We start from the raw sequence: 9,512 nt of genomic DNA on the forward strand, positions 1-9,512 counted from the left end.
AGTAAGGTTCCACAAAACACAGTGAGGAGTTTTAAAAGTTGCAGTTAGCTACCACTCCTTGACTTGCAAGGCAGAGATTAGAAGAGCCATACCTGGTTGTAAACAGAGAATCTTCGGCAGCTCCTTCCAAACCTGTGACCACTACCACCTAGAAGGACAAGGGCAGCAGATAGATGGGAACACCACCACCACCTGGAATTTCCCCTCCAAGCCACACACCATCCTGACTTGGAAATATATCGCCGTTCCTTCACTGTCGCTGGGTCAAAATCCTGGAACTCCCTCCCTAACAGCACTGTGGGTGTACCTACACCACATGGACTGCAGCGGTTCAAGAAGGCAGCTCACCACCACCTTCTCACGGGCAGTTAAGGGATGGGCAATAAATGCTGGCCTAGCTAGCGATGCTCACATCCTGTGAAAGTATTACAAAAAACTATTCATGGTGGAACATTGCTGGAGTGGAGGAAATTAGAGTGGTCCACGTGTTGGAGACTACCAGCCCCTTTGTAACAGAACACCACGCTAACAGGAGAGTCTGCACTCTTAGTCTACACCTGTTTCACCCTACCACACTTCCACTTACACCGGGGCTGCTTCATCCCATGTGGGGATGTTGGGGTTTGGGGGTGGGGTGGCATTGTAGAATAGTGGTTATATTACTGAACCAGTAATCCAGATGCCTGGCCATAATGATCTGGACATGTGAGTTCAAATCCTTCCTTAGAAGCTGAGGAATTTAAATTCATTTAATTCAATGAATTTGGAATTAAAAAGCTAGTTACAGTAATGGTGGCCATAGAACTACCAGATTGCTGCTAAAATCCCATCTGGTTCACTAATGCCCATTGAGGGTGGAAATCTGTTGTCCTTACTTGGTCTGGTCAATATGTGATCCTTGAGTGCCTTCTGAAATGGCCTATCTGTTGTGTTGAAGAAGGTGGTTCATCAACAACTACTCAAGGGCAATTAAGAATGGGCAATAAATGCTGGCCTTGTCAGTCACACTCACACTGCCAGAATGAATTTCAAAAATTCCAAGCACTGACCCACCTTTAACTATTCCTGCCCTCTCATTCCAAAATTTATTGGGAGTGGGTTTCATCCCCGCCCTCTCTTCCATCTCTCCTGTGGGGCAATAGTACCACTTTCTGTGTCCTGTATATGTTTTTTTAGCTCATTGGTTTCTCTGGCTCAGGGTCATTTTGACCTGAACGAAAGAATGAAATGATATTGATTTGGTTGCGTGTTGTACATCATGCCTAACTGAAGTCAAAAGAAATGAAAGCAGTTAAGATGTATAATGGCTATCTGAATCAATATCACCTGCTTTATACTTTTGTCTAAAGTCAAACTTACCAGCGGTTGTGTCTTCTGTTATCTCCTCCTGTGGAGGTCAATCCTGTCATTCAACCATCTCTTCTTCTCTACCTCAGCATTGTACAGTGGCCATTGTTTGGTCCCAGCTCCCAACACCCTCCCCTGCCCTTTCCCTTCATTTTGCCCATATTTAAGTCCCATTCATCGGTAATGTCTTCCAGTTATGAGGAAGGGTCTCTCCTCACCTTGCCCGTACAGACACATAAGAAATAGGAGCAGGAGTAGACCACCAAGCTCATCGAGCCTGCTCTGCTGTTCAATATGATCGTGGCTGGTCTTGGGCTCCAACTCCACTTTCCTGCCCGCTTCCCATATCGCTTACTTCCCTGAAAGACCAAAATTCTGTCTATCTCAGCCTTAAGTGTATTCAACAATGGAGCATCCACAACCCTCTGGGGTAGAGAATAGCAAAGCACTCTCAGCAAGTGCAGTCTCACAGATCAAATATCTCTGCCGGTTTCTGCTTCAATGGTCAACACCTGCAATGTTTCACTTCTATGTTCAAGACACATTGGTGTTTTGGGTTATATACTCTTCATCAAATGGAAAGTGGAAAGGAAGGAAACCAACAGAGGAAGACCGAAAGCAAAACAACAGGCATTTATATGTCATCTTCCATGAGGCAGGACATCTCAAGATACTTTACAACCAATGAAGTACTTTTGGAGTACAGTCACTGTCGGGATGTAGGAAACTGCAGCAGCCAGTCTGCACACAGCAAGATCCCAGAAACAGCAATAAGATACATGATCAGTTAATCTGTTTTAGTAATGATGGTCGGGGAATTAATATTGGCCAGGAAACTCCCCTGCTCTTCTTTGAAATAGTGGATTGGGATCTCTAACATCCACATCGGTTTTATGTCCCATCCAATAGGTGGCTTGGACAGTGCAGCACTCCCTCAGTATCGCACTGGGATTGGCAGCCTGGATTTTGTAGTCAGGTCATTGAGCCCTGGGCCTTTGGAGTCAGGGTCAAGCCTGCTACCACTGAGCAACTGACACCGTGTGAGTTAATTGGTAAAAAGATTATATGGATTAATCTGAAGATTTCAGAGCTAGTGAATCCGCCACTTATGAAAAAAAAAATTTTATAAAAGCACAAGTGTAGAATCCTTGTTAATTAGTTAGACTTGGCCCTGATTAGTTGCCTTAAAGCAATATGTGGAATTCCAAAGCAGCTCTTTATTAATGCACGCACCCAACTCAGTCAGAGATCAACACCGCCCCACAGAGGACAACATAGTTATGGCAGTATCTCAAGTCAGTGTTAATTTTTTCCAAGCTGGAGAAGAAAAAGTATTCATTCTTTTCTTAATCATTTTCAGGGTGTGGGCATTATCTTGCCTATCCCACTGGCAGGTCAGACCCAGCAGACGCAGTGGCACAGTGGGATACAGTTGGGAGGCAGCTGCCCTGGGAGTTCTCAACATCGACTCCAGGCCCCATGAAGTCTTATGTCATCAGGTCAAACATGAGCAAGGAAGCCTCCTGCTGATTATCACGTACTGCCCTCCCTCAGCTGATGAATCAGTGCTTCTCCATGTTGAACATCACTTAGAGGAAGTACTGAGGGTGGCAAGGGCACAGAATGTACTCTGGTGGGGGACTTCCATATCCATCACAAAGAGTGGCTCGGTAGCACCACTAGTGACCGAGCTGGCCAAGTCCTAAATGACATAGCTGCTAGACTGGGTCTGCAGCAGGTGGTGAGGGAACCAACAAGAGGGAAAAACATACCTGACCTCATCCTCACCAACCTGCCTGCCGCAGATGCATCTGTCCATGACACTGTCGGTAGGAGTGACCACCGCATAGTCCTTGTGGAGATGAAGTCCCGCCTTCACATTGTGTTCTGTGACACTACCACCGTGCTAAATGGATAGATTTCGAACAGATCCAGCAACTCAAGACTAGGCATCCATGAGGCGCAGTGGGCCATCAGCAGCAGCAGAATTGTACTCGAACACAATCTGTAACCTCATGGCCCAGCATATCCCCCACTCCACCCATTACCACTAAGCCAGGGGATCAGCCTGGTTCAATAAAGAATGCAGGAGGGCATGCCAGGAGCAGCAGCAGGCATACCTAACAATGAGGTGTCAACCTGGTGAAGCTACAATGCAGGACTACTTGCATGCCAAACAGCATAAGCAGCAAGTGATAGACAGAGATAAGTGATCCCACAACCAACGGATCAGGTCTAAGCCCTGCAGTCCTGTCACATCCAGTCGTGAATGGTGGTGGACAAATAAACAACTCACTGGAAGAGGAGGCTCCACAAATATCCCCATCCTCAATGATGGAGGAGCCCAGCACATCAGTGCAAAAGATAAGGCTGAAGCATTTGCTACAATCTTCAGCCAGTAGTGCCGAGTGGGTGATCCATCTCGGCCTCCTCCAGAGGTCCCCAGCATCATAGATGCCAGTGTTCAGCCAATTTGACTCACTCCACGTGATATCAAGAAACAGCTGAAGGCACTGGATACTGCAAAGGCTTTGGGCCCTGACAATATCCCAGCAATAGTACTGAAAACTTGTGCTCTAGAACTTGCAGCACCCCTAGACAAGCTGTTCCAGTACAGCTACAACACTGGCTATCTACCTGGCAATGTGGAAAATTGCCCAGGTATGTCCTGTACACAAAAAGCAGGACAAATCCAACCTGACCAATTACCGCCCCATCAGTCTACTCTCAATCATCAGTAAAGTGATGGAAGGTGTCGACAACAGTGCTATCAAATGGCAATTGCTTAGCAATAACCTGCTCACCGATACCCAGTTTGGGTTCCGCCAGGGCCACTCAGCTCCTGACCTCATTACAGCCTTGGTTCAAACATAGACAAAAGCTGAACTCCAGAAGTGAGGTGAGAGTGACTCCCCTGGACATCGAGGCTGCATTTGACCGAGGAGCCCTAGCAAAACTGGAGTCAATGGTGGGGAAAAACTCTTCACAGGTTGGCGTCATACCTAGCACAAAGGAAGATGGCTCTCTCCTTCCATCATAAGGTCAGAAGTGGGTATGTTCGCTGATGATTGCACAATGTTCAGCACCATTCACGACTCCTTAGAGAGTAAAGCAGTCCATGTCCAAATGCAGCAAGACCTCGATAACCTCAAGGCTTGGGCTGACAAGTGGCAAGTCACATTCACGCCACACGAGTGCCAGGCAATGACCATCTCCAACAAGTGATAATCCAACCATCTCCTCTTGACATTCAATCAAGTAGGAATTTGATCCCACTATCAGCATCCTGGGAGTTACCATTGACCAGAAACTGAACTGGACTAGCCATGTAAATACTATAGCTACAAGAGCAGGTCAGAGGCTGGGAATGCTGTGGCGAATAACTCATCTCCTGACTCCCCAATGCCTGTCAACCATCTACAAGGCACAAGTCAGGAATGTGATGGAAAATTCTCCACTTTCCTGGCTGAGTGCAGACCCCACAACACTCAAGAAGTTTGACACCGTTCAAGACAAAGCAGCCCGCTTGATTGGCATCCCATCCACCACCTTCAACATCCACTCCCTCCATCAGCAATGCACAGTAGCAGCAGTGTGTACCATCTACAAGATGCATTGTAGCAACTCACCAAGGCTCCTTAGACAGAGCCTTCCAAACCTGCGACCACTACCACCTAGAAGGACAAGGGCAGCAGATAGATGGGAACATCACCAGCACCTGGAAGTTCCTCTCCAAGCCACTCACCAACTTGACTTGGAAATATATCGCCGTTCCTTCACTGTCACTGGGTCAAAATCCTGGAACTCCTTCCCTAACAGCACTGTGGGTGTACCTACACCACATGGACTGCAGCGGTTCAAGAAGGCAGCTCACCACCACCTTCTCAAGGGCAACTAGGGATGGGCAATAAATGCTGGCCCAGCCAGTGACACCCACATCCTGTGAAAGAATAAGAAGGTGCTCTTGAACTGCAGCAGCTTGATGTAACCCAGTGGCTCACTCGGCCTCTTCAGAGGGTAGTTAGGAGTCAACCACATGGGTGTGAAACTACAGTCCCGTAAAGGTCTGAACAGGTTTCTTTACCCTTAAGGTACTTTAGTGAACCAGTTGGGTTTTTAACAATAATCTGACAGTTTCAGGGTCACTTTTACTGGCACCAGATTTTTACTTCTGCAATGAATTGAATTTAAAGTTCACAAATGGCCATGCTGGGCTTTGAACCCAAAATAGCTGGATTACTAGCCCAAGGGCATAGCGTAGTGTCATTCCCTGTGACAGGCAGTAACTTCAGTCGCCACAGAAGCTGTAAGGTCACTCTGTGCTGAATCCATGGGATTCACTGTCCGTTTACAGTAGATGAACATCCTTGCATTCCGGAGATAATAGACTGGTATTTAGGGTCACTCATTGCTAGTGTTGCTCGAGTAGACCAGCAGACTAGATTCTTCTGATTCTTTTTGCGTTTCTTCCTATCTCCCCAAGTGATATCAGCTTGCCAAAGAAAGTAAGTGTAGGGCCAAGGTTGACCTGCCCCCAACCCTCTGTCAGTGCTCCTCGTGACTGGTAAACGTGTGCGGACCGCTCCTGGAGATCACGACCCGCCCCATAGGATGACCCCTGGCCCCTTTTTGACATCATCCTGGGTGATTTGGTGAAACTGGTGATTCATTGTGTGGGAACTCTGTAGGAATCTGACAGCTCAGTATACTGGTGTCTCTTGAGAAGTGTTTGCAAACCAAATCCTTCAGAATCAAAAACAAAAACAAAAATACCTGGAAAAACTCAGCAGGTCTGGCAGCATCTGTGGAGAGGAGCACAGTTAACGTTTTGAGTCCGCAATACTCTTCAACAGAACTAAGGAAAAATAGAAAAGGGGTGAAATATAAGCTGGTTTAAGGGGGGCGGGGGGGTGGGTGGGTGGATGGGACAAGTAGAGCTGGATAAAGGGCCAGTGATAGGTGGAGATAACCAAAAGATGTCACAGACAAAAGGACAAAGAGGTGTTGAAGGTGGTGATATTATCTAAAGGAATGTGCTAATTAAGGGTAGAAAGCAGGACGAGCAAGTTACAGATAGCCCTAGTGGGGGTGGGGTGGGGTGAAGGAATCGAAAAAGGCTAAAAGGTAGAGATAAAACAATGGATGGAAATACATTTAAAAATAATGGAAATAGGTGGGAAAAGAAAAATCTATATAAATTATTGGAAAAAACAAAAAGGAGGGGGAAAATCGGAAAGGGGGTGGGGATGGAGGAGAGAGTTCATGATCTAAAATTGTTGAACTCAATATTCAGTCCGGAAGGCTGTAAAGTGCCTAGTCGGAAGATGAGGCGCTGTTCCTCCAGTTTGCATTGAGCTTCACTGGAACAATGCAGCAAGCCAAGGACGGACATGTGGGCATGAGAGCAGGGTGGAGTGTTGAAACGCAGACTGGGTGACCGCTTTGCAGAACACCTTCAGTCTGTCCGCAAGCATTACCCAGACCTCCCTGTCGTCTGCCATTTTAACACTCCACCCTGCTCACATGCCCACATGTCCGTCCTTGGCCTGCTGCATTGTTCTAGTGAAGCTCAACGCAAACTGGAGGAACAGCACCTTATCTTCCGACTAGGCACTTTACAGCCTTCCGGACTGAATATTGAGTTCAATAATTTTAGATCATGAACTCTCTCCTCCATCCCCACCCCCTTTCCGATTTTCCCCCTCCTTTTTGTCTTTTCCAATAATTTATATAGATTTTTCTTTTCCCACCTATTTCCATTATTTTTAAATGTATTTCCATCCATTGTTTTATCTCTACCTTTTAGCCTTTTTCGATTCCTTCCCCCCACCCCACCCCCACTAGGGCTATCTGTACCTTGCTCGCCCTGCTTTCTACCCTTAATTAGCACATTCCTTAGATAATATCACCACCTTCAACACCTCTTTGTCCTTTTGTCTGTGACATCTTTTGGTTATCTCCACCTATCACTGGCTCTACTTGTCCCACCCCCCTTAAACCAGCTTATATTTCACCCCTTTTCTATTTTTACTTAGTTCTGTTGAAGAGTCATGCGGACTCGAAACGTTAACTGTGTTCCTCTCCGCAGATACTGCCAGACCTGCTGAGTTTTTCCAGGTAATTTTGTTTTTGTTTTGGATTTCCAGCATCCAAAAAGCAGTTTTTTGCTTTTACCTTCAGAATCAAAGCAGTGCGACGCCATCAAAGGCACTGAAACTTCCGTTCTCCCTTTTCCTATCGAATGCTGGAGCTACCATGTTGGCACAGAACTGGCTAGAGGACCCACCCGCAGATGGTCTATGGAGGTCTGCAAGGCCAGACAATGGATCCCAACAGATATCAAACATCTTCAGAAACAAAGGAAAGAAAAAACTTAATTGCACTTGCACAGCACCTGTAACAATCTCAGGATATGCTAAAGTGCTTTACAGCCAATGAAATACTTTTGAAGGGTTGTCACATTCTTCCTGTTCAGATAACAGTTTAATTCCCTTTTGAATGCTTCGAATGAACCTGCCTCCACCACACTCTCAGGCAGTACATTCCAGATCTTAACCACTCGCTGTGTGAACATGTTCTTCCTCATATTGCCATTGCTTCCTTTGCCAATTATCTTAACTCTGTGCCCTCTTGTTCTCGATTCTTCCAGCAATGGGAACAGTTTCTCCCTATCCACTCTGCCCAGACCCCTTGTCATTTTGAATACCTCTATCAAATTTCCTCTCAGTCTTCTCTTCTCCAAGGAGAACAGTTCCAAATTCTCCAATCTATCTTCATAACTGAAGTTTCTCATCCCTGGAACCATTCTTGTGAATCTTTTCTGCACCGGCTCCAATGCCTTCACATCCTTCCTAAAGTGCCGAGCCCGGGTCTGGACACAATACTCCAGCTGAGACCGAACTAGTGACTTCTACAAGTTCAACATAGGCTCCTTGCTCTTGTACTCTATGCCCCTATTAATAAAGCCTAGGATACTGAATGCTTTATTAACCACACTCTCAACATATCCTGCTATCTTCAATGACTGATGCACATGTACACCCAGGTCCCTCTGTTCCTGAACACCCTTTAAAATTGTAACCCTGATTTTATATTGTCTCTCCCATGTTCTTCCTACCAAAATGAATCACTTCACGTTTCTCCACATTGAACTTCACCTGTCACCTGTCCGTCCATTCCACCAGCTTGTCTATGTCCTTTTGAAGTTCTGCACTGTCCTCCTCACAGTTCACAATGTTACAAGTTTTGTATCACCTGCAAATGTTGAAATTGTGCCCTGTGCACCACAGATTATTAATTAAGTCATTAATATGTGTCAGGAAAAGCAAGGGCCCCAATACCGATCCCTGGGGAACTCCACTGCAAACATCCTCCAGCCCAAAAACCATCTATTAACCTTTACTCTCTGATTCCTGTCACACAGCCAATTTCGCATCCATGTTGCTACTGTCCCTTTTATTCTATGAGCTATAACTTTGTTCACAGGTCTGTATCAAATGTCTTTTGGAAGTCCATGTACAGCACATCAACAGCATTTCCCTCATCTACTCTCTCTGTTACCCCTTCAAAAAACTGCAGCAAGTCAGTTGAACATGATTTTCCCTTAACAAATCCATGCTGGCTTTCCTTAATTAACCCGCCTTTGGTAATGTGACTATTAATTTTGTCCCAATCTATTGTTTCTAGAAGCTTCCCCACCACCGAAGTTAAACTGCCTGGCCTGTAGTTGCCAGGCTTATCTTTATACCCTTTTTTGAACAAGAGTGTAATGTTTGCCATTCTCCAGTCCTCTGGCACCACCGCCTGAGTCCAGGGAACACTGAAAGATTATGGCCAGTGCCTCTGCAATTTCCACTCTCACTTCCTTCAGTATCCTTGGATGCACCTCATCCAGTCCCAGTGCCTTGTCAACTTTAAATATAGAAAGACTATCTGATACCTCCTCCTCTAATCCTTCTAGTGCATTAATCTTTCACCATGGCCAAGGTAGCATCTTCTTTAGTCAAGACAGATGCAAAGTATTTTTTTAATACCTCAGCCATACTGAGCAAAACAGCAAACTCCCACAACCAGCGATGAGAGTATGACCAGATAATCTTTTTGAGTGACAAATATTGGACAGGACATGGGCGAGAGTGCATGTACTTTTCTTTGGAATGATGCTG

The sequence above is a fragment of the Cetorhinus maximus genome, chromosome 17 (genome assembly GCF_964194155.1).
Source record: "Cetorhinus maximus chromosome 17, sCetMax3.hap1.1, whole genome shotgun sequence".
Lineage (NCBI taxonomy): Eukaryota > Metazoa > Chordata > Chondrichthyes > Lamniformes > Cetorhinidae > Cetorhinus > Cetorhinus maximus.